We start from the raw sequence: 25175 nt of genomic DNA on the forward strand, positions 1-25175 counted from the left end.
GAGAAGTAAAGAATTCCTTGCATTTGTGGCAATGTCTCCAAGGCACAAAGAAAAATAGGTATTTAGTGTGTACTCAGTTACATTTTTTTTTTGAGAAATGGGAAGCTAATCTGGAATTTGGGGTATAAATTTTTAGGCTTGGGTTAGACTCTCTTACATTTTTTAAAATACCATACCCCCAACCTGTGGCAGTGTGTTCCATGCTGCTGACCATTCCTGTCAGAAAAGGAGAGCGAGGGAACACAGCTATTGCAGCCAGAGTCAGTGAGCAAGCGGATTCCTCTCTATGTGTTACCAAAGCAAACATCATCATCCAATCTGCAGCAAAGTATAACTCATCACACCTTATGAGCTTTGTTTTGTTGTTCACAGATTGTGAGAAAACTTTATTTAGAATTTTATCTTCATTAAATTTTCTTTTTATTTTATTTGAAAGGCAGAGGTAGAGAGAGAGAATCTTCCATCTGCTTGTTCAATCCCCAAATGCCCCCAACTGATGGGGTTGGGCCGACCAAAGGCAGGAGCCAGGAACTCAATCCAGGTCTCCCACATGGGTGGCAGGACCCAGGCACTTGAGCCATCACTGCTGCTCCCAGGGTGCACAAAGCAGGAAGCTGTCTGGGTGTGGAACCAGACTCATACCCAAGCATGCTGATATGGGATTCAGGCATCCCAGTCATAATGTGCCAAACAACACCCCTCACCCCCATCTTCATGTTAAAATTCATTAATAAAAAGGAGCTGGAATTCAGCTTTTATAAAAGATAGCTATGAATTTTTTGGCTAAAAGTTTTTTGCCTTAGCCTTAGATTTTTTTTTAAGATTTATTTATTTATTTGAAAGTCAGAGTTACACAGAGAGAGAAGGAGAGGCAGAGAGAGAGCGAGGTCTTCCATCCACTGGTTCACTCCCCAATTGGCAACAATGACTGGAGCTATGCCCATCAGAAGCCAGGAGCCAGGAGCTTTTTCCAGGTTTCCCATGCGGGTAAAGGGGCCCAAGCACTTGGGCCATCTTCTACTGCTTTCCCAGGCCATACCAGAGAGCTGGATCAGAAGAGAAGCAGCCAGGACTCGAACCTGTATTCATATGTTATGCTGGCACTGCAGGTGGTGGCTTTACCCGCTATGTCATAGCGCCGGTCCCAACCTTAGATTTATTATTCAGATTACTCATGGGCTGCTGGCTTGGTTCAGAAAACCAAGCACCCCGTACAAGTCTGAATTAGATGTCTCAAAAAAAAAAAAAAAAACCCTACTTTTCTTAATTACACTGTACTTTATAAGAAGATTACTCTTTCTAAAATTAGCTCTATGATGGCAAAACAGCTGGATGAAAAGCGAAAAATTCAGGGACTCATTTTGCTATTCCAGACATGAGTTTAATCACCTCTTTGCATCTTAATTTCCATATGTTTTGCAATTGTATAAGATACACAAAATTATGGGAATGTATTTATTTGAGTCTGATGCATAAAAGGTTTAAAAAAAATGTTTATCTTCACCTGCTTGAAAGACACACACACACACACACACACACACACTGGTATCTATATCTTTCATCCACTGGTTCACACCCCAAGTGCCCACAACAGTCCAGGCTGGGCCAGGCCAAAGCCAGGAGCCAGGAATTCCATCTGGATTTTCCATGCGGGTGGTGGGGTCCCAAGCATTGCCTCTGACGATGCATTACCACAAAGCTGGATAGGAAGCAGGATAGCCAGGACTTGAACTGGGATTTGAACCAGCACTCCAATGTGGGTTGTGGGTGTCCCAAGGGCACCTTAGCCTATTATGCCACAATGTGAACCCTTATATATAGGATTTTAAAATTATTACTACATGTTAACAATCTAAAAATACAAATTCTTCATTTGAAAAATTTTTTAAATTTATTTTAGAGACAGAGAAACAGATAGATGGAGACCTCTCATCTGCTAACTGCTTGCAATATTCCCACAACAGCCAGTGCTGGGCCAGGCTGAAAGCAGGAGCCCAGAACTCAATCCAGGTCTCCACGTGGGTGGCAGCTAATGCAAGTATTTGAGTCATTACCTGATGCTTCCCAGGGTGTGCATTAGCAGGAATTTGGAAACAGGAGAGGTGCTGGAACTGGAGCCCAGGTAACCCATATGGGATGTAGGCATCCCAAAGAGAAGCACTAGGCCAAACACTTGCCCTGATCATTTTTTAAATAAGGAAGTTTTGTGCATGATCTTTTAAGGGTTCTTAAAATGAAAACTAACTTATTTTTTGAGCAAAGTTTGTCTTTTGCCAACAGAGACTGTTAGAGATCCTGCTGTATTTTACCCTGTATTGACATTGACTTTTTTTCTTTAAAAAGTTACTTAACATGGCCGGCGCTGCGGCTCAATAGGCTAATCCTCCGCCTAGGGGCGCCGGCACACCGGATTCTGTCCCGGTTGCCCTTCTTCCAGGCCAGCTCTCTGCTGTGGCCAGGGAGTGCAGTGGAGGATGGCCCAAGTCCTTGGGCCCTGTACCCCGTGGGAGACCAGGAGAAGCACCTGGCTCCTGCCTTCGGATCAGTGCGGTGCACCGGCCGCAGTGTGCCAGCCGGCCGCGGCGGCCATTGGAGGGTGAACCAATGGCAAAAAGGAAGACCTTTCTCTCTCTCTCTCTCTCTCTCTCACTGTCTACTCTGCCTGTAAAAAAAAAAAAAAAAAAAAAAAAAAAAAGTTACTTAACACACCAAAAATAAACCTTAGCAGGTACAGAATTGTGAAACCACAGCTACAATCAAGATACAGAACTCATTCCTGTAAAAATTCCCTTTGTGGGGGTCCAAGGTGTGGCATAGGAGGTTAAGCCTCTACCTGCAGCACTGGCATCCCATGTGGGCCTGCATTTGAGTCCTGGCTGCTGCGCTTCTGATCCAGCTTCCTGCTAATGTGTCTGGGAAAGCAGTGGAGGATGGCCCAAGTGCTTGGGCCCCTGCACCCATGTGGGAGACTCAGATGGAGCTCCTGGCTCCTGGCTTTGGTTTGGTCCAGTTCTGGCCATTGTGGTCATTTGGGAGAGAGAACCAGCAGATAGAAGACCTCTCTCTCTGCCTCTCCCTCTCTGTCTGTGGCTCTGCCTCTCAAATAAATAAATAATTTTGTAAAAATTCCCTTTGTGGTCAAATCCTCATCCTACTCCTAACCCAGGCAATCACTGATCTCTTTGTTCCTATAGCTTTGGCTTTTCTAGAACGTCACATAGAAGGAATCATGTAATATGTTGTCTTTTGAATCTGGCTTCTTTCACTTAGCAAAGAACTTTGGAGATTCATTAATGTTCCTGTGTGTGCTAATAATTGATTCCTTTCTTATTCCTGAAGAGTATTTCATTGTATGGACTCTGATTTATCCATTACCTATTTGATGGATATTTGAGCTGTTTCCAGGTTTTGTTTTTTTTTTTTTTCGTGATGAATAAAGCTACTACAGACATTTATGTTCAGGTTTTTGAGTGAACAGTTTCAATTTCATTCTGGTAAATACTTAGGAGTGAGATTACTGGGTTTGTGGTAATTCTGTTTAACTTTATTAAAAAAAAAAAACACAAAAAAAAACACAAACTGAAATTGTTTTCTAGAGTGTCTCTGCCATTGTGCATTGCCTCGCACAATGCCTGAGAAAATTCAGTTACTCCTGGTTTTCATCAGCAGTTGGTTATGTTCAGACTTTATTATACTCTGTTAGATTTGTAGTGGTATCTAATTGTGCTTGAAATTTGTATTTATTGAATGACTGATGATGTTAAGCAACTTTTCCTGTGTCTATTCTTTTTTAAAAATTTAAAACAATTTTTTTTGTTGCAAAGCAACTTTTCATGTGCTCGTTTTTCTTTCTTTTAAATTTATCTTTATTTTTACTGATTGACTTAAGAGGCAGAGAAAGAGACACAAACAGATAGAGTGCCTATCTGCTGGTTCACCCACCAAATGCCTGCAATGTCTGGGGTTGTGCTAGACTGGAGCCTGGAGCTGGGAAGTCAGTCCAGGTCTCTCGTGTGGGTGGCAGGGACCACCTTCCACAGTCTGCATTGGCAGAAAGCTCGAATCGGGAGTTGGAGCCAGGCATTGAACTCAGGTACTCCAACATGGGATGCAGCCATCTTAATACTAGGCCTGTTTTTCACCCATGCCTCTTCTTTGATGAGTGTCTGTTCAAATCTGACCCATTATTTTCCTCCCTACCTGTTATCATCGAGGGCTGGTAGACAACAGCTGGAGCTCCCACAGGGGTGGCAGGGACCCAAGCACTTAGACCAACCTCCACAGCTTTCCCTGGCACATTAGCAGAGAGCTGGATTGGAAGTGGAGCAGCTGGGACTTGAACCAGCATTCATATGGGATGCTGGCGTTGCAGGCGGCAGCTTTAACTACTACACCACAGCACCAGCCTCTGGCTTGCATCAGTGTCCTCAGAATTTCTGCCTGACCAATCCAAGGCTTGGTGTATGAAGAGAAGGCACAGGTGAGGCCCTGTGCATTTACACCCCCACCCCCCACCCTAGGGATTTCCCCTTCACCTGTACAGCAATTACCTCCATGGCTCCGGGCCTCCTGGTTCTGGCACCCAGGTGAAGGCAGCTGATGACATTCTCATGGGCCACTAAAGCTCAGTACCATAGTGGCTTTTCTGTGAACCTGTGCAGCGCAGCTTCAGGCCACGGATCCGGCTCTAGGACCCTGAGCAGGGTGCCTTTGTCCACAACACCTCTGTGAGCACATTTTGCCACCTGCACTCCCTCCTTGCACTGGGCAAAGGTGCTGTCATTCAGGAGGCCTGTTGTGGAGGACAAGGAGTGTGTGCACAGCGGTCAGACCTCCTCCAGGGGCAGGTGCTGAATCTGGAAAGAGGCCAAGACCCTTGGGGAAAGGATGGTGTTGAGATGTGGGCATCTTAACCAGCAGGCCAAATATCTGCTCTCAACTTCTACTGTTAATAGATGTTTTCCATTTGGCAGTCTATTTCTTTAAGGAAATAAACGGAGTTTATTTTTACCTTCTGTGTCTGATCATTCAAATATCTGCACTCTTTGTGGATTTTTTCTATGGATTCTATTGGGTGTTGTTTACACTGGTTCTCACTTATGGTAACATTTCTTTCATGTTTGTTCCTATGAGCTGTTCACTTTCCTTAGAAAATAATTTGTGGGCTATTTAAGTACATTCCTCCAGAATGGATTTGCATTTGCTTCCTTTATGCACCTGAAGTCTGCCTGTTCAATTTCTAGTCATCACTTGAGGCTTTAATGGACCTATTTTGACTACAGGTCATCACCAGTAGCAATCTTTCAGGGACAGCGAATTTTAGCCCTTAATTGTGCTTAATTAAGGGAACTTTCCTTGTGGTCTCCCAAAGATGCATAGTGTGTGGGTTTTCATCCCCACATCGAGGGTCCAGACCCTGTTGAAAGGGGCTCTCTTACAGGATTCTCCGAGCCTGAGGCTTTATCTTCTGTTCCAGGCTCCCCACCAACTCCATCAACCCAAAGCTGAGGTTTACCAGGTTGAGAAATTGCCTACAGGGCAAAGTGACCCAAACAACTCTAAAATGACTGAACAACTCTAGAACTCTTTAGGTGAATAAAGTAAATTGTGCCTCCTTGTGTTGTACATCCTCTCCATTTATGTGTCTGGGTTCCTCCTCCAGTTCTCTTTAACCTGATAAGTCCTTTCTTTCTTGTATATGCTTCAATGCCTCTAAGAGGTTTAAGATTTTTTTTTTAATCAGCCTGTTGAGTTGTTTCCAGTGGGAGGTCTGAACTCTCCCACTCTGTCATGTGCCTGCAAACACAACTCTCAAAACTCAACTTGCCATGCCCTACACTTTTTAAAAATAATTCATAGGAGCTGGTGCTGTGGTGTATTGCCTAAAGCCGCAGCCTGCAGTGCTGGCATCCCATATGGGTAACGGTTTGAGTCCCAGTGCTCCACTTCTGATCCAGCTCTCTGCTATGGCCTGGGAAAGCAGTAGAAGATGGACCAAGTGCTTGGGTCCCTGCACCCACGTGGGAAACCCTGAGGAAGCTCTTGGCTCCTGGTTTCAGATCAGTTCAGCCCCAGCCGTTGCGGCCATTTGGGGAGTGAACCAGCAGATGGAAGGTTCTCTTTCTCTCTCTCTTTCTCTTTTTGTCTCTGCCTTTCAAATAAATAAGTAAATATTTTTTTAAAAAAGCTCATAGCCTAACTTGTTTAAATAACACTTAGTTTTTTTCTGGCACCAAAGCTTTAAGTAGGCCTAGTTTGATGGAATTAGAAAGAATTCATGGTCCTTTGTGCTGAATGAGTCTCTTGTGAATTTTGCTAATGCATGCATTGTATTTACATTGAAATACCAAAGCAGCTCAAAGATCTAGTAGTGACCACAGTTTTTTTTATGTTTCTCAGAAAATGAGTACACTAAACCAGAATCGTGTGTATCAGTTACATAGAAAATGCTGTGTCTCCATGGTTACACTAAAACATAGCAAGTGCAAAGGGGAAATGTCTTTTGGTGGTTGATAAGCTGAAAGGAAGTGAGTCTTGTTGTACTACAATATTAGGAGTGTTTTTCAACTTTGGCTCCAGGATGGAAGGTTTCAGATCCTCCTGTGTCACTATGTACTGAAACGTAAGAGTAGTTATGGAAAAACCACACGTGTAGCCATTGCAAAGTCTCACTGCTCTGATGTCATAAAGAAAAACATTATGCAGAGATCCTTTTGTGTGATCTATTTAATTCTTGCTGTAATTTGTAGAAATTTCTCTGAAATATAATTCAGTAATTTTTTTTTTTTTTTGGACAGGCAGAGTGGTCAGTGAGAGAGAGAGATAGAGAGAAAGGTCTTCCTTTGCCGTTGGTTCACCCTCCAGTGGCCGCCGCAGCCGGCTGGCGCACTGCGGCCGGCACTCCGCACTGATCCGAAGGCAGGAGCCAGGTGCTTTTCCTGGTCTCCCATGCGGGTGCAGGGCCTAAGCACTTGGACCATCCTCCACTGCACTCCCGGGCCATAGCAGAGAGCTGGCCTGGAAGATGGGCAACCGGGACAGAATCCGGCGCCCCGACTGGGACGAGAACCCGGTGTGCCGGCGCCGCTAGGCGGAGGATTAGCCTATTGAGCCGTGGCGCCAGCCTTGATTCAGTAAATTTCAAACAGTTAAAGGGAGAGAAAAGTCTGTCTTGGCCCAATATCACATTAGCCCTGTTTCTCACTTGGAAAAAAATTATTTTACAACACTCATCACATCAGCCTTGGACACCATGTAGTCCAATTGTGCCTGCTGTGTAGTAGACATTTGATACATGTTTACTGAACCAATTAATTAATGGACAATATATTATGGGGAGAAAATTGAAGAAGGAAGATGCCTGGGATTCAATGCCCATTCTAAAATTCCCTAGCGCTGTGGCTTTGGGTGATCCAAAGCCCTGGTGTCTTCATTGCTTGTCCTCCTGTTGGGTCAAGCTGTACTGCCACTCCCTGTACGTGCTGCATCACTTCCCAATTCAGTGTCTTTGTCCTAACGGTTATCTGTCTAACACGCCCTTCCCCCATCTCTACATGACTAACCCTTCCAAGCCATGGCTTCCGACTTCTCGTAATCCTCTCAGCACAATTACTTCCCCACTGAGCTGCCTGGACACCACTCGGGCTAGAAGTCACCATCCTCTCATCTACAGCATCTCTTTTCTTTTAGCTCAGTGGTGTCGGTGAATACTTAGGCTTATATTGTGATCTCTTACGTAGATTTCTGTTCCACAGTGCTTCTCACGAGGGTAGGGCCCATGCTGGCTATATTTTTGTAGCCTCCCCTTCCGCGTGACACCTAGCGGGATACATTCAAGATGGTATGTGTTCAATAAATGACTGCTGGATCTGAAAAAGGGTATCAATAATTACACTTTCTTTGGCGATGGTAGAGGGCTGCACCAGATAACTTGAGGCCACCTCCAGCACTGATGGGAATGCGGGATAGAGATCAGTAAGGAAAATTGCACAATCTATCCATTAATGGGAGAAGGAAAGAGACTACTTGGGAGGATCAGAGCCCTTTCAAACGCACGGGTGAAGAGGGAAATTGATGACACAAAGAGAGAAAGTGACAAGAGCAGTGTAGGTTGTGCCAGTTATTTTAAAAAGCTCATTTTTCACCTGCCTTTTTTTGGGGGGGGGGGGACTATACATATCTGACTTCAACTGGCATATTATGTACCTGATTTTGAGAGATCCCCTGAGGACTTGAGCCAGAAGGTAAATTACATTTTTAGAATACAGTTAATAGTCTCATAAACATAATTTGAGTGAAAGAAAGTAGAGACAAAACAGTCCATACTGTCTGATCCTGTTAATGTGAAGTTCAAAAAGACAAAACTGATTTGTGGTAATAAAAGTTGAAATAGTGATTACACTTGCAGGGTGCTGGCTCATACGCGGCACAAGTGGTCTTCAGAAGGGTTGATAATAATACAGTTTGATTTAGGTAGTGGTTATACAGGATATACACATGTATACAGATTTTGGGTTGTATACTTAAGATTTGTGCACTTTAGTGTATGTAAGTTGTACCTCAATTAAAAAAAAGAAGGAGGGGTGGGCATTGTAGCATAGTGGGTTAAGTTCCACTTGGGACACCCACATCTCGTATCAGAGGGCCTGATTGGAGTCCTCACTACTCCCTGTTTCCAATTCAGCTTCCTGCTAATATGCTGGAGAAGCAGCAGATAATGGCTCAAGTGCTTGGGTCCCTGTCACCCACTTGAGAGACCTAAGTGGAGTTCCAGGCTCCTGGCTCCAGCCTGGCCCATTCCAGGCTGTTGTGGACATTTGGGGACTGAACTAGTCAATAGATGATATGTCTCTCTCCCCTTCTGTCTTTGAGACTCTGCGTTTCAAACAGATAAATAAATACACAAATAAATAGATAAATATTAAAAAAGAATGCGGTTAACAACTGTGATAGCCCCCTGTATCACTGATAAGCAGGTAAAGGATACTTTGAAGCTATGAAGTGTGTTTCCCAAAAAAAAATGAGGCACACTTTTTAAAAATTCCAGAGTTCTCTCTGGGAACCTGTGACCAGATGGCTCTCATAAATAATGCATCAAAATATGGTTAGGACTAGAAGAATTCATGATGTGTGATAAAAGGAAAAAAAAAAACAAATATGATCACATAGTTTACTCTCTCTGACTTTTGTTAGGATTTTTTGGAAGAGCCGAGGTCACCAACAAATGATCATACAGGGACAGGCTTTTTTTTTTTTTTTTTTTGACAGGCAAAGTGGACAGTGAGAGAGAGAGAAAGAAATGTCTTCCTTTGCCGTTGGTTCACCCTCCAATAGCCGCTGCGCTGCGGCCGGCGCACCACACTGATCCGATGGCAGGAGCCAGGTGCTTCTTCTGGTCTCCCATGCGGGTGCAGGGCCCAAGCACTTGGGCCATCCTCCACTGCACTCCCTGGCCACAGCAGAGAGCTGGCCTGGAAGAGGGGCAACCGGGACAGAATCCAGTGCCGCGACCAGGACTAAAACCCGGTGTGCCGGCACCGCAGGCAGAGGACTAGCCCATTGAGCCGTGGTGCCGGCCAGGGACAGGCATTTGACCTGGTGGTTGATACTGGTTGCCGGTGCCTCACCTTGGAGTGCGTGGGGTCAGTACCTGGCTCTGCTCCTGACTCTGGCTTTCTGCTTATACAGACCCTGGGAGGCAGTGGTGATAGCGTGGGTAATTAGGTCCCTGCCTTCCATGTGGGATACTTATGTTGAGTTCCTGGTTATCAGCGTCAGCCCCCAGCACAAGGCAGATAGTATCAATCTCTGTCTCTCTCCCCTCTGTGTCTTTCTCTCTCTCTCTCTCTCTCTTCACTCTGGATCTCAAACACATAAATACGTTTTAATGGTCATGCAATAAGAATGGAAGGAGTACTGCACTGGGGGACTTCCCTGGCTGTGGCACCTTGAATAACTTACAGGCTTTCTGGGCACTAGATGCTTCCTCCGTTAAGCGGAAAATTTTTTATCTCTTCAAAGATATGGGACAGGATCAAGTGATGGCTGGAGCCTCTTTCCAGCTCTTACAATCTTTGGCTTATGGAAACTGAAACTACAAAGAACAAGGTTGGTTAAAGCTTTCACATGATTGGAAGTAGGATGGGAAAATAAGTCATTTTTAAAATGTGTAATTATAGGCCATAAACAAAGTAGGAGGCCATGCCAAGCAGGAAAATATCCAGGCTGAAAACATCATTCTGGCTCATTGAACCACCCCATACCATTTGCTGCTGTCACCTGTGGATTTCCCTAACCCTTCACAAGCGCTTTATCCAGTGGTGCTAACAAAAAAAGAGAAGTGCACAGTGATAGATTTCAATCAAAGAAAGCAATTGTAGAGTAAATTTTTTTTCCTTTGGGGTTCACATTTGTGCAGAATAATTCCATTACCAAAAAATGATATTTTGTAAAATGTGTGAGCAGAGAAGGAGCACTTGTTCAGCTCAAACAAAAACTCCCAGCCGGCAGGAAGTGCACTGCTCGGCATCATTGCTGCTTTCAGTCCTAGTAATGAGCATCACCTGTATTTTCCTAAACAGGCAAATGAGTTAAATGATTTGCCTGAAGTCACATGGCGGGGAGAAGCCAAAGGCCAGTTCTCGGGCTCTCCAGCTGGCTGCACACTCCACCAGGCCATGCTGCCCCTGTGGTTCCTTGTGGATTGACTTGAGCTCCATTGAAGAGGCAGGGAGGATATATACTGTCCTTGCGGTTTGTTGTTGTTGCTTAACTTTTATTTGGAAGGCAAGGAGAGAGAGAGAAGAGAGAAAGAGAAAGAGAAAGCTCTATCTTCCCACCTGCTGGTTCACTCCAAATGTCAACAGCCAGGGTGGGGTAAGGCTGAAGTCAGGAGCCAGGAGCTCAGCCTGGGTCTCCCATATGGGTGGCAGGAACCTAAGTGTCTGAGCCATCCTCTGATACCTCCCAGGCTGTGCATTAACAGGAAGCTGGAAATGGGAGTGCAGTTGAGACTGAAAACCAATGGGATGTAGGTATCAAGTCCTGGCTGCTCCACTTCTGATCCGGCTCCCTGCTGTGGCCTACTTGAAGGCAGCAGAAGATGGCCTAGGTGCTTGGGCCCCTTCACCCATGTGGGGGATCCAGAAGATGCTCCTGGTTTTGGTCTGGCCCAGCCCTGCCATTAGGGGAGTGAACCTGCGGATCTCCCCCTCCCTCCTTCTCGCTCGATCGCTCTCTGTCTCTCTCTCTCTCTCTGTCTCTCCTTTTCTATGTAACTCCTCCTTTAAAGAAAAAATGTTCTGAGTGAGCACGTTTTCAGCAGCGCAGCTGTTAGCACACCTAAAAACCAATGATCCTGTTATAGAAATGTCTTTTATTTATTTATCACAATCAGCTGGCATAATCACTTTTACTAAGTCTCCAAGGAATGCTCCCTAATGTGTAGATTCTAGTTGTAAAATGAATTTTTACATAAGGACAAATGTTTTATGTCTCCTCATATTTTGTATTATCAATCTTTTCAGATTTGTGAATCTAATGAGTAAAAGAAAAAACTGGTGTCCTGTTGTTATTTTAATCTTCGTTTTCCTGATTATAAGTGAGGCTTGGCATCTTTTCATTTTTTATTGGAAGTGTAAGTTGATGAAGCTTTATGGAAGGCTGATGGACAATACCAAGTAATATTTTAAGTGCGCATACTTTTCAAACCAGAAATTCCATCTTTCCATAGCTCCCTTAGAGAAATAATGCTCACACAAATGCACATGAGACACATGCGAGGGTTTTCTCTGCACCTTTGTCTCAAGTAGCAGATACTTAAACCTAAATAACCATCAACAGGAAGATAAACTGCAAACCGTGGAAACCTGTAACCATTACAAGGAATGGAGTTTCAGAGAAAGAAGTGAACTGCAGAACAGTTTATACAATAGAACAATATTGTTAACTTATAAGTGAATAAGAAAACTACATTTTGCTTTAAGATTTATTTATTTGAAAGGCCGAGAGACAGAAAGAGACAAATCTTCCAGATGCTGGTTCATGCCCTAGATGGCTGCAACAGCCAGGTCTGGGCCAGGCTTAAGCCAGGAGCTTGAAACTCCATCCAGATTTCCCACAAGGATGGCAGGGGCCCAAGTACTTGGCCATTTTCTACTGCTTTCCCAGGAATACTAGCAGGGAGTTGAATTGGAAGTGGAGGAGCTGGACACAAATGGGTGCTCATATGGGATGCCAGTGTCACAGGCAGCAGCCTAACCTGCTGTGCTAGTTTCCCAGCCCCCCAAAACTATACAATTCTATACACATACATTTTCATATATATGCATGTAAATGATAGGAAAATGTCTTAAGGGTTATGTTAGACAGGTTGCCTAGGGAGAGGAGCCCAAGTTAGCAAGTGGCCAAGAGAGATTTTTGCATGCTCTGTATTCTTGAATTTTTTAAAATACATTTTTATTAATATAAACAGAACAGATTTCATGTAGTTCAATTTATAGATTCAACGTGATTCCAATCAAAATACCAAAGGCATTTTTCTCATATCTAGAAAAAAATAATCCTAAAATTCATATGGAAATGAGAGAACCTGAATAGCCAAAGCAATCTTAATAATAATAATAATAATAATAAGCTGGAAGCATCACAAACACCAGATTTTAAGATCTGCTACAGGACTGTTGTGATCAAAACAGCCTAATACTAGTATGAGGACCAATGGAACAAAGTAGAAACCCCAGAAACTAATCCACGCCTCTACAACCAACTAACCTTTGACAAATGAGCTAAAATCATTCCTTGGTGATTTCCCATTCCTTGGTAAAATTGGATGTCCACAGGCAGAAGTATGAAACAAGACCCCTGCCTTGCACCGTATACGAAAATCAACTCACAATGGATCAAGAATCTAAACCTAAGACCTGAAACCATCGAACTACCAGAGGGAAACCTAGAGGAAATGCTGCAAGACATTAATGTAGGCAAAGGCTTCTTAGAGAAGACCTCAGAAGCATAGGCAATAAAAGCAAAAATAGACAAATGGGGTTACATCATGCTTGAATCTTTAAAATAAGAATGTATTTATGTATGGCTTTGTGAATTAATTAAAATATAGACTAAATAAAACCGAACATCAAACTATAAAATTTAATGAAGAGAACATTATTATTTCAATATAAGGAATCGATTTCAAATTTTAGAAATTTCATGGATGTTCTAGAGTTGAAAATAAGAGTTAGGCCGTCGCCGCGGCTCACTAGGCTAATCCTCCGCCTTGCGGCGCCGGCACACCAGGTTCTAGTCCCGGTCGGGGCACCAGATTCTGTCCCGGTTGCCCCTCTTCCAGGCCAGCTCTCTGCTGTGGCCAGGGAGTGCAGTGGAGGATGGCCCAGGTGCTTGGGCCCTGCACCCCATGGGAGACCAGGATAAGCACCTGGCTCCTGCCTTCGGATCAGCGTGCCGGCCATGGCGGCCATTGGAGGGTGAACCAACGGCAAAGGAAGACCTTTCTCTCTGTCTCTCTCTCTCACTGTCCACTCCTGCCTGTCAAAAAAAAAAAAAAAAAAAAAAAAAAAAGAATTAGTCTAACTGCAGCTGAATTGATATGAGACTTGTCATTCAAACGAAGAGTTAAAAATGTAGTCAAGAATCAAAATCAGGGCGGATATTTGGAACAGCACTTGGGATGCCTACATCCATGTGCAGTGCCTGGATTCAGAGTCCTGGTTCTGTTCCCATTCTGGCTACTTGCTAATGCATACCATGGGAGGCATCAGGCAGTGACTCAAATACGTGGATCTCTGCCGCCCATGTAGGAGACACAGACTGAATTTCTGGCTGAGTCCTAGTGTTGTAGATATCCGGGGAGTGAACCAGTGGATGGAAGATCTTTGTCTCTTCCTCTCTCTCCCCGTCCTTTCCCACCTTCTCTCCCTCCCTTGTAAATAAATAAATAAAAATTTTTAAATAGGGCTGGTGCCGTGGCTCACTTGGCTAATCTTCCACCTTCGGCGCCGGAATCCCATATGGGCGCCAGGTTCTAGTCTCGGTTGCTCCTCTTCTAGTCCAGCTCTCTGCTGTGGCCTGGGAAGGCAGTGGAGGATGGTCCAGGTGCTTGGGCACCTGCATCTGCGTGGGAGACTGGGAAGAAGCACCTGGCTCCTGGCTTCGGATCAGCATAGCTCCGGCTGTGGCGGCCATTTTGGGGGGTGAACCAATGGAAGGAAGACCTTTCTCTCTGTCTCTCCCTCTCACTGTCTGTAACTCTACCTATCAAATAAATAAATAAAAAATCTTTAAAATTTTTTTTAAATAATCAAAATCATCTAAAATATATGGGTGTTTGATATAATGTAGAAATTGAATGATAGTCATTTCACTTTTTGTCCAGATATCAAATAAACAAAGCTTGAGCTTCACCTTTCTTGTCACTGATTTTAATTTGCTTAAACAACTCTGGTGTTCTTTATTCATATTTTATATTGAACAGATTCCATTTTTCATGGGATGGACACTCTTTTTTGACATTGTTTGCTTTCCCCCAAACACAAAAGTATCATGCTTAGTGTGTATGTGAGGAAATCATTGATAGTTATGAAGAAAAAAACAAAAATGCAATGCCATCATTTAAGATAAATACTGTCAACATTTTTAGGTGTTTTCCCCTTTGCATATAGGTGTGCATGGAATTGGGTTAGCACAGTGCATACCATTGGATTTCTATTTTTCTCCAGTTAGCATTTTATTGTAAGCACCTCTACATGTCATTATAAGTTCTTCAAAAATGTTTATAATAGCATAATGATTTTTCCAAACTAGAATTTATTTATTATTCTACTATGGAAAATTATCTTGTTTTCTTTAATTTTCCACTATTATATGTGATTTTGAAGAGCATCCTTGCATGTAATTCCTTGCTTCCATCATTAATTATGTCTCTAGGATATACTCTAGAAATGGAATTATAGGATTGTGTTATTTATTATTCTCTCCTATGCTCCCCTCCCCTCCACTCCAACCATATTCTCTGCCTGTTTTCATTCTGCTTCATGGCTTTTGTTTGTTTTTGAGAAGCAGAGATAGAGATACAGGGATAGACATTTGGCTCAGTGGCTAAGGTGCCACCAGGGATGCCCACATCCCATATCCAAGTGTCTAGGTTCAAGTCAGGGCTCTCCACTTCTGATTCCAGCTTCCTGCTAATGCACACCCCTGGAAGGCAGTGGGTGACAGCACAAGTCGTTGTGTTGCTGGCTCAAGTTCACAGCCCCTGGCTTTGCCCTGGTCCAGCTCTGATTGTTGCAAGCATAAGGGGAGTGAACCAGTGGATGGAAGATCTATGTCTGTCTTTGTCTTTCTGCCTTTGAAATAAAATGAAAATCAATAAGACTTTTTACAGAGAGACAGAGACCGCTCCCCTCTACTGTTTCTCTTCCCAAAGGCCTGCAGTGGCTGGGGCAAAGGCCAGGCTGGAGCAATCCTGGGAGCCAGAAACTTGATCCAGGTCTCCCACATGGGTGGCAAGGATCCCATTGCTAATCCATCACCACCCCTTCCCAGGTCTGCATTGGCAGGATGCCCAAGCTGGAAACTGAAACCTGGCACTTGGATGTGGGACACAGCATCCCAACCTGTGTCTGAACTGCCGGGCCAAACGCCCACCCCCTGTTCCCTGTCTTTGTAGATTGCACCTCCAGAATCCCTTGCCATTTGGGATTCAGTCAGTGGGGTGACCCTCAGGAAAAGTTCAGAGGGCTTAGAATGAGAGGCGCTGGACAGTCCCTGCTCACCCCTGTCTTGCCTTGAGGCAGGAGCTGTGCGTCCCTCCCCACCCCCAGCCCAGCTCCCTTATTGATGGTGACTCCTCCATGGTTCCCTCTTACTGGAGGCCATAAAAATTCCTCTCTTTGTCCCTTTAGCCTTGGGAGTGGCGGATGCTTCCCACTGCTCTTCTCGGAGCCTCAGCATTCCTTGATTACTCCTTTAACCCAGCACACTTGGCTTAAGTAGTTCCTTGATTAAAGTCTGTTCACTTGAACCACCCTGGGTTTAATCCCTTTTCTTTGGAGATCCTGATAGTCCTGATAAGGTTAAGTTGTACAAACTTTTAAAGCACATTCTTGCCTGCAGACTGCCAAACTCACTGCAGAAAGGCCCTAGCAGTTTACATAGCCAGTAGTAGAATGCGAACCCTGATGGGATGGGCTCTCAAAGTCGTGATAGATGTTTGAAGGCGTTCAGTCTCTTCTTTGTTACCTGGTGCCATCCTCTCTGTTGTCACTCATAGGCAAAGGGTTTTGAACTCCAACTAAGACATTTCATGGAAAGCTATGCATATCATTGGTGAAAAATATCAAGAAAAGTGGTTGTGCATCATTTACAAACCTGAAATCCACAATGCAAAAAAGAGAAGCTGGACTGTGTTGTCAATGTCTCCTTTGATTGACATTTATGGACCACTGGGGATCCAGTACTGTTGTGCTTAAGATCCTAGTGCTTGGGGCCAGCGCTGTGGCACAGTAGGTGAAAGCCTCAACTTGCAGTGCCAGAATTCTGTATGGGCACCGGTTCGAGTCCCAGTTGCTCCACTTTTGATCCAGGTCCCTGCTAATGCACCTGGGAAAGCAGCAGAGGACGGCTCAAGTCCTTGGTCCCCTGCAGCCACACCCATGTGAGAGACCCAGAAGCTCCTGGATTGGCTCAGCTCTGGAGAGTGAACCAGAGGATGGGAGACCTTTCTTTGTCTGTTTCTACCTCTCTTTGTAACTCTTTCAAATAAATAAAAATAAATCTTTTTTTTTTTTTTTTAAAGATCTTAGTGCTCATGTTCTGGACAATTCCTACTTCATCTTCATAGTTCTGGCTTTCCTAATAGAACAGTTTGCAGGTTCAGTACTTGGATTATGAGAAAGAGAAAAACAATCCACAAACACATCCTCTTCCCCTCCTTTTCAAGAAGGCAGGAACTTGGCTGGTGCCGTGGCTCAATAGGCTAATCCTCCGCCTTGCGGCGTCAGCACACCGGGTTCTAGTCCCGGTCGGGGCACCGGATTCTGTCCTGGTTGCCCCTCTTCCAGGCCAGCTCTCTGCTGTGGCCCAGGAGTGCAGTGGAGGATGGCCCAGGTGCTTGGGCCCTGCACCCCATGGGAGACCAGGAGAAGTACCTGGCTCCTGCCATCGGATCAGCGTGGTGTGCCAGCCTCAGTGTGCCGGCCACAGCGGCCATTGGAGGGTGAACCAACGGCAAAGGAAGACCTTTCTCTCTGTCTCTCTCTCTCACTGTCCACTCTGCCTGTCAAAAAAAAAAAAAAAAAAAAAAAAAAAAAAAAAAAAGGCGGCAGGAACTACTGGTATTTTACACAGTGGTTGTTTGAATGGGGCTGAGATTTTAACTAAGTGAGTCAGATGTTTATACTTTAGCTGGGGCTGGCATTGTAGCATAACGGGTGGGTTAAGCCACCACTTGGAATGTCGGCATCCATATGGGGAGTGTTGGGTCATGTCCTGGTGGCTCTGTTTCCAATCCAACTCCTTGCTAATGCACCTGGGAAGCCAGATGAAGATGGCCCAAGTACTTGGGCCCCTGCCACCTATGTGCGAGACCCAGATTGAGTTTCTGGATCCTGGCTTCAGCCTGACCCAGATCTGGTTGCTGCGGCCATTTGGGGAGTGAAAAGGCGAATGCAAGATCCCTGTCTCCTGCCTCTCCCTGTGTCACTCTGGCTTTCAAATAAATAAATCTTGGACTATAGCTGACTGGTGTGACACAGGTGGAAAACATTGTGCTTTTCCATTTTCTTGCAAAATAACGAGACACCTAGTGGGCATAATATGAAAATACCTTATGAATATCATTTACCTGGGTAGTAACTGAACTCACTGTTTCCTATGGGAAACATTTACCCAGGTAAATGATAGTCAATAACTGCCTAAATGTTGCATTCAACAAAAGTAGTCTTATTAAGGACTCCAGAGCCAGGAATCAGACCATATTGACTAGCTGAGGTATATTATTACCATGTATTTTATGGCACTCAATGTTTTTCACAGTTCTTTCAACATCAAGTTTCTCTCCATAACACTAGGGACAAAAGTATCACCCCCCGCCCCGCCCAGATCCTGAGCTCCCTTAGGGAAGAGGCTGCATGGATTTCCTCCCAGACAAGCCCAATGTCTAGTACACAAAGAATAGGAGCTCCATAAAAGTTCTATGAACTCAACTGATCTGAACAACCACTTCAAGAGATGGAATAGTCTCTGATTTATTTTTCTAGGTGAAGAAACAAAATATCAAAGAGTAGAGAGAACCACCCTCCAATTAAATAAAATCCAACCATAACCCTTACCCTGTGCTCCCTGCCTTTTGCCCATGCTCAGACAGACCACGTGAGAAACCCCCTGGCTCACATAAATGCCCACTGGCCTTCCTCTGTGCTTTGAGTTAGAGCATCCATCTTTATTCCATCACTAGGGACCGTTCTGGAAGGTCTTAGGGTCTAAGTCAGGGGTCATCAATCCATGACCCAAGTGAGGCCCCAGTAGGGGGCGTGCCTCTGAGGGTCTTCCGTGCTAGATCTCCGGATCCCACACTCCACTTTCATCTCATGATGGGGCTTATGGGTGTCTATTCCCATAGAGCACATGCTCAAGTTAAGTACAGGGAATAATGTGTTTATGTCACCAAGGTTTAGCCATGGAACTTATAAATCCCAACGTGCCCCTGGCCAGGCTTTGTCTTTGGAAATGTTCTTCCAGTTGGGGTTCAAGGGTTCTTGGGAGTTCTACTGATGAATGCTTGGGGTCTAGAAGTTTTCTATAGCTATTTGCAATTTTTGATTTCCATCTCTGATCATCTACACTTATCGTAAATATCCTTTAGACCACCTGTCTGGCCACCTTATAACTGGCTCTCAACATGAGAATAAACTGTTCCACACAAAGTATTTAAGATATGCTGATACCTAGTAATCAACTCAAATAATACCATGCAATTATTTTTTGCTTGGATATTATGCACATACCATGAAATTCTTCTTTTTAAAGCATATAACTGGTTTTTTTTATTATATTCACAAGGTTGTACAACCACCATCACTATGCATGTAATTCCAGTACATTCTTATCACCTCAAAAAAAAAAAAAAAAAAAACCATCCACATTAGCAGCCACTGCACATTTCCCTCTCCCTCCACCCCTAGCAACCACTAACCTACTTTCTCTTTGGATTTGCTTATTCTGGAAATTTCACTTAAATGGAATCATATGATTTGTGGGCCTCTTGTGTCTGGCCTTTTCATTTAGCATGTTGTCAAGGTTCATCCATGCTGCAATGTGAATCAGTACTTGATTCGTTTTTCTGGCTATATATATCCCCCCACCACCAAACCCTGCCCAATTCAAAAACTACTGGGAAACTTTATTCTCCATTCTTAAAACAAGGAAATAAAATAGGGAGGGAGAGAGAGAGAGTGGACGGCTGATGGATGAATGAGAGAGAGGTGTGTACCGTCTTAAACAGCCCCACAGCAGTGAGACCCAGTAGACCTCTCTGAAATGATAGGAATGTTGTCTTTGGCACCGTCCAGTGCAGAAAACACTAACCATGTGGCTACTGAGCACAGGAACTGTGGCCTATGCAACTAAGAAACTGAACTTTAAATTGTAATATATTTTAAGAATTTCCATAGCTACATGTGGCTAAGAGCTATCAAAACAGACAAAGTGGAACTCCACAGTAGAAAACTCATAATTTAACAGGATTTGCAATTTACGGCTTCATTCATGACAACTGGCTTGCAAGAAATTTTACTTTTGGGGCTGATGTTGTGGTGCTGTGGATTAAGCTGGCACTCCAGTTTGGAGTGCTGGTTCAAGTCCCCTTGAGTCCAGCTCCCTGCTAATGTGCCTGGGAAAGCAGCATAAAATGGCCCAAATGCTTGGGCCCCTGCCACACACATGGGAGAAATGGATGGAGTTCTTGGATCCTGGCCACAGCAGTCAAGGCTTTCACCATTTGGAGAGTGAAGTAGCAGATGGAAGATTTCTTTCTGTCTATTTCTGTTTCTCCTTCTCTCTCTATGTCACTCTGCCTTTCAGATAAATCTTTTTTTTTTTTAAGAAGTTTTCCTTTTGTTTTCTTATTTTCAATAGAGGTGGAGAGAGAAACATGATCTTCTTTCTTGCTGTGCATTTTTAATTAGCAACTTGATTTTTGGATAGTAGAGAGAGTATATTATTTTGCTGCTTTTGCATTTTATCTTATCAACATTCTTAGCTCAAATCTAGTTAGGAGCCCAGCCATGTATGGTCATCACATGAATCTTTTCTAAAACTTCCTTTAAAATAAATACATTTTTTATACATCTGTGGTAGTTGTATTCTTTTTTCTGACACTTCTTCTTCACTCCTTGCCTTTTTTATTCCTGTGTAGTGGCTAGGCTGCTAAAAGACATAGAATAAACACGTTATCTTTTTTGTTAAGATTATTATTTGCAAGGCAGTGAGAGAGAGAGAGAGAGGCAGAGAGATCAATCTTCCCATCCATTAGTTCACTCCCCAAATGGCTGCAATAGCTGGGGCTGGGCCAGGCCAAAGCCTGGAGCCTGGAACTCCATCCAGGTCTCCCAGGTGGAGCAGCCAGGATTCCAGTCAGCACTCTGCTATGGGGTACTGTGTCGCAGGTGGTGGCTTAACCTGCTTACCACAACACTGACCCCAGAATATTCACTTCAGAAAAACCCCTTAATATGAGGAGACTTCAAAAAGTTTATGGAAAAATGGAATTAAAATCTGCTTATTTTGGTGCAAAAAAATTTGCAAACCATCTAGTTTTTTCATAATACACATTTTCCATGAACGTTTGAAAGGCCTCCTTCATCTGTGTCTGAATTAAACCAAACCCCACCAGACAGAAAGGGAACTGGTGAAAGAACTATGAACTTGTGTGTGCACAGATGCATGCAGGCATGTGGCCCGTCCGTGAGCATGCAGATGGATGATGGGGGGCGGCGACATGCAAATGGTTTTATTTCTTGAAGTTTTGGATAGGGTAGGAAACCTCTGTGACACAGAGCAGCCAGGACCAGATGACGGTGTCTACTGAGAGCTGTCTTTCACTGCAGACCTGGTTTTGTTCCAATGATAAAATAAAACCGCCAGCTTCCCAAAGCCTTTCCAACAGGAGTTGAATGCCTTCAATGCCATTAACTAAACGACAGGGCAGATTGCTTTCTGCTAGGCTATTCCTCTACTGTGCAATTTTCAGCTCGTTCCTTTTCCCCCTCGCTAATGTTGAAGCTCCACAGAGTTCAGGAGACTGAGCTTCTTTCCCAAGGCCAGCCGCTCCCTCGGTCAGCTTCACGTGTTGCCCACAAGAGTGCTGTACTTGTGGCCAGCCTGACAGCTCTCTGAACTCACAGGAGACACGGGCACTCTGGTGAGCTCCAGTTTGACTTCTGAGCGGTAGGTGGGTAAGATGGTGTAATATAGCATGTTCAGCTTATTCTGAGCCAGCACTCACGGATGGTGGAAAGTGTGACCATCCCGTGGAGGTGGGCCATGGCCCTTTGTTAGGCTTGAGGTATTCAGTATCCTCAACCCCCTTTCCTAAATCTTGCACTTCCATTGCATTGCCCAAGTGGCTGCAACAGCTAGGGCTGGGCCAGGCCAAAGCCAGGAGCCTGGAATTCCATCTGGGTCTCCAACATGAATGGAAGGGGTCCAAGCATTCGGGCCATCGTCCACTGTTCCCAGGCACACCAGCAGGAAGCTGAATTGAAAGTAGAGCACACAGGACTTGAACTGGTGCCAATCTGGGATGCTGGCAGGCAGCAGTCTGACTCTCTGGGTCATGTTGCAGGGCCTTGACGCAGACCCAGCCATTGCTACTGTTTAGATCTTTATACATTCCTGAACCTGACGTCAAGGGGTTTTCCATCTCTTTCGGTGCTGTCTGCATAGTGGATCACTGCTTCAGGCCTAGTTTCTCTGCTTGTTTTGTTGGCAAGCTTGTCTTTCCCAGAACGTATTTCACCATCTGCAGTTATCACTTGGCTGGTTTGTTAAGCAGTTTTTGCTTGTTCTTTCACCAAGTGTGAACGCCAAAAGCCCATAGCACAGCCTACCCTGTGCACTGGTGTGAATTTCTCCCACGCCCTAGGCACCCCGACTCAGGAGCCTCGAGGCCATAGCTATGCACTTGGCCCTAGCTCAAGGACCTGAGGGCGCACGGCCATGCTGGGACCCTTTCCTCTCAGTATTTCCCCCATTGTTTGTCCATCCATCAGTTGCTAGAATTTGGTTTGTTTCCTTTTTCTGGCCATTCTGAATAAGGCTGCTATGAGAAACATTCTGAGTTATAAAAACTTGGATTTGAAAGTCTTCAGATATGTTCTTGGGGGTCTGTGACTTCTAAAATTTGAGAAATCCTGACCTGGGTTGATTGTATTGCTTAATAAATAAATTGATCAGGCCCTGCCCACAAATTTAATGGAAGCTTCTGTTAGTAGATTTGTAGCACAAGCTTGCTGTTTTCTTATCTGCTAGGAGTGGGCATCTTGGTCTAGGGCTTCCCAAGGCATCTTTTCCGTTCTCCATTGGAGAGAGCCACCATTAAGCCATGCGGCTAACACTTAGCTGACGCCTGTTAGTGTTAGTTTAGCCTGGATTCTGGGACCCTTTCAATTCTCTTAACTGCTGGCTTGCATACTGGTAATATTTCCTCAGGCTAAACGCCTGTAAAAAGAATCACCTGGCCAAACATCCCCACGCAGCCTGCTTTCCTTAGAGTGACCTCCCAGGGGAGCAACCTGGGCAAACAAAGCTGTTGACCCAGTTCGAAGGCCTGGAAAATGATCATGTGAGTCACCGGGACAACAGAGCAACGTGCCAGCCCCTGAGAAATTATAAGCACAGGTCTCCAGGGTCCTTGGTGTCCCCACAGGGTGGGACGAGGGGTCCCAGGGCGACCTGCCATTTTCCCACCCAGCTGCCCCTCCCGGTGGTTTCCAAGCTCCTTGGCGCTGTGTATGGTGCTGCAAGAGCCCGTTGCCGTATTCCCTCCCAGCGGGCTCTGCAAACAGCAATTCAGAGAGTGACAGCCCAGTTATAGGAAACCAAAACAAACCTGTGGACTTAGAGGAAGACATGTAGTGTTGTTTGGAGCCAGGCCACAGCCTCTCGCTGGGAAGGAAGTGCTGAAGCAGTTACAAAAACGACAAACTGAAGACCAGGAATCCAAAATCAGTATTTTAAAATAATGTTTGCATGGGTGGAGCAGGGCCTTGCAAAAGAGCCCCTCTAAATTACTTAAGGAGTGTTTTATAATGTTCTGAGCTACTGCTTCCTAAGTTACACAAACAGCTGGAGAAACGTAGGAAGAAAAGCAATGCAGGTAACACTGTCTTCACATTTAGATGTTGCGGACAGTTTGCAGTCTCGGTGTAAGAAATAGTGCCCCGGGTCGCTTATTGCCAAAGGCCAGGAGAGCCAGCTCGGAACAGGAAGTGGTGGCTTCAGAGATGTACCTGGACTCAGACTGAGTTTTGCCTGATGTCTGCATGTTGTCATCCGTGTACGCCTGGTCCCCACGACAGTCCGGCTAGTCCATTCTCTGAACTGCATTTCTTCCTGTTCCTTCATGGACCTGAAGACTCTCATCTCCTCCTTGAATGACTTTGCCTCCCTATCTTTTGCTGAGAGTTGGGACAATGTTGGATTGCGGTAGAACCACGCCCGCCACATACTGTGAATACACCCTTCCTGACCAATGACTCAACTGGAGATGATGATGGAGGTGATGGAGGAGGCTCTGCATAAGAAGGCGGATCTCATCCAAGCCTTCCATCCACCCATCTTCCTACCCGTAAAGCGTACAACCTGGAAGTCCTGGAACCAGCGCCTGGTGATTCGGGCTTTGGAAAACAGAGTCGCCATCTACTTTCCTCCCACAGCCTATGACACTGCACCCCAGGGAGTGAACAACTGGTTGTCCAAAGGGCTTGGAGCCCGCACATGCAGGCCCATATGGCCTTCCAAAGCTCACAGCTGTCCTACAGAGGGAACCCACCGGAGAGAATTCAACATTAACCATACCCAAGCTCTGGACAAAGTCGTGTCTGCAGTGAGAGAAATCGAAGGTGTTTCTGTCACTTCTTTTTCTGCTCGGATTGGTGATGAGGAACAAACACGGATCAGCCTGGATTGTACTGAGAAGGCGTTGATGCAGGGGATGGCTCAGCTCTCCCAAAACGGACAACTTTGTCAGAGAGCTGGAATTCTGTCGCTGGAGAAGCCTTTGCCTCTACACACTGGAATGGGACAGTTATGCACTATGGATGAATCTGTTTCCCTGGCAACCATGATTGAGCAAATCAAAAGACATCTCCAACTAACTCGTATTCGCTTAGCTCTTGGGGTGGAAAGGACCTCAGAGTCGCGGGCCGGAGCTGTGGCCCTGTGTGCTGGTTCTGGGAGCAGCGTCCTGCGGGGTGTGGAAGCTGACCTTCACCTCACAGGTGAGATGTCCCCTCGTGATGCTCCGATGCTACCTCCTGAGGAGTCAATGTCATCGTCTGTGAACACAGTAACACGGAATGAGGCTTCCTTTCTGACTTTTGTAATACGCTGGGTGCCCACTTGGAGAATAAGATTAATATTATCCTGTCGGAGACAGACAGGGACCCTCTGCGTGTGGTGTAAGGCATGCAGGAACACCCAGATGACACAGTCTACAGATTGCATCTCAACTCAGATGTGGACTGTGAGTCAGTGGAGTTGATATATCTTTCTTGGAAGAGTGTCTCACTGTGTATGAGGAAGCTTTAAAAAGTTCATGGAACTGTGCGTTTTGAGAAAGCTGCATAGATTTCAAAAAATTTTCAGAAAATCAACAACTTTTAATTCCATTTTCTGCGAACTTTTGAACTGCCCTCATGTTATCTTTTCTGGTTTATCTGGCTCAACAAATAGTCTGTAGTTCATAAGGAAAAAATTCAACTACCATAATGAAGAGCAAATATTAACAAAGATCAACTAAAATTGGTTTACTTAACGTTCTTGGGAAGTAACCAATGAATTCTCCCCTTAGTTTAATTATAGTTGGGATATGTTAATCTAGATATCTCTGCCATTGGTTAGTTTTAAAATGTCCTTTAAAAACTTGGGATTGAACACCCATT

At 44.8% G+C, this 25175-nt stretch overlaps 1 pseudogene; it reads left to right on the forward strand.

Moving 5' to 3' along the window:
- The first annotated feature begins 23527 nt into the window (after positions 1 to 23527).
- Positions 23528 to 24696, forward strand: LOC100348846 (NIF3-like protein 1 pseudogene; annotated as a pseudogene).
- Positions 24697 to 25175: the final 479 nt, after the last annotated feature.

This window comes from Oryctolagus cuniculus, chromosome 12, assembly GCF_964237555.1.
Source record: "Oryctolagus cuniculus chromosome 12, mOryCun1.1, whole genome shotgun sequence".
Classification (NCBI taxonomy): domain Eukaryota; kingdom Metazoa; phylum Chordata; class Mammalia; order Lagomorpha; family Leporidae; genus Oryctolagus; species Oryctolagus cuniculus.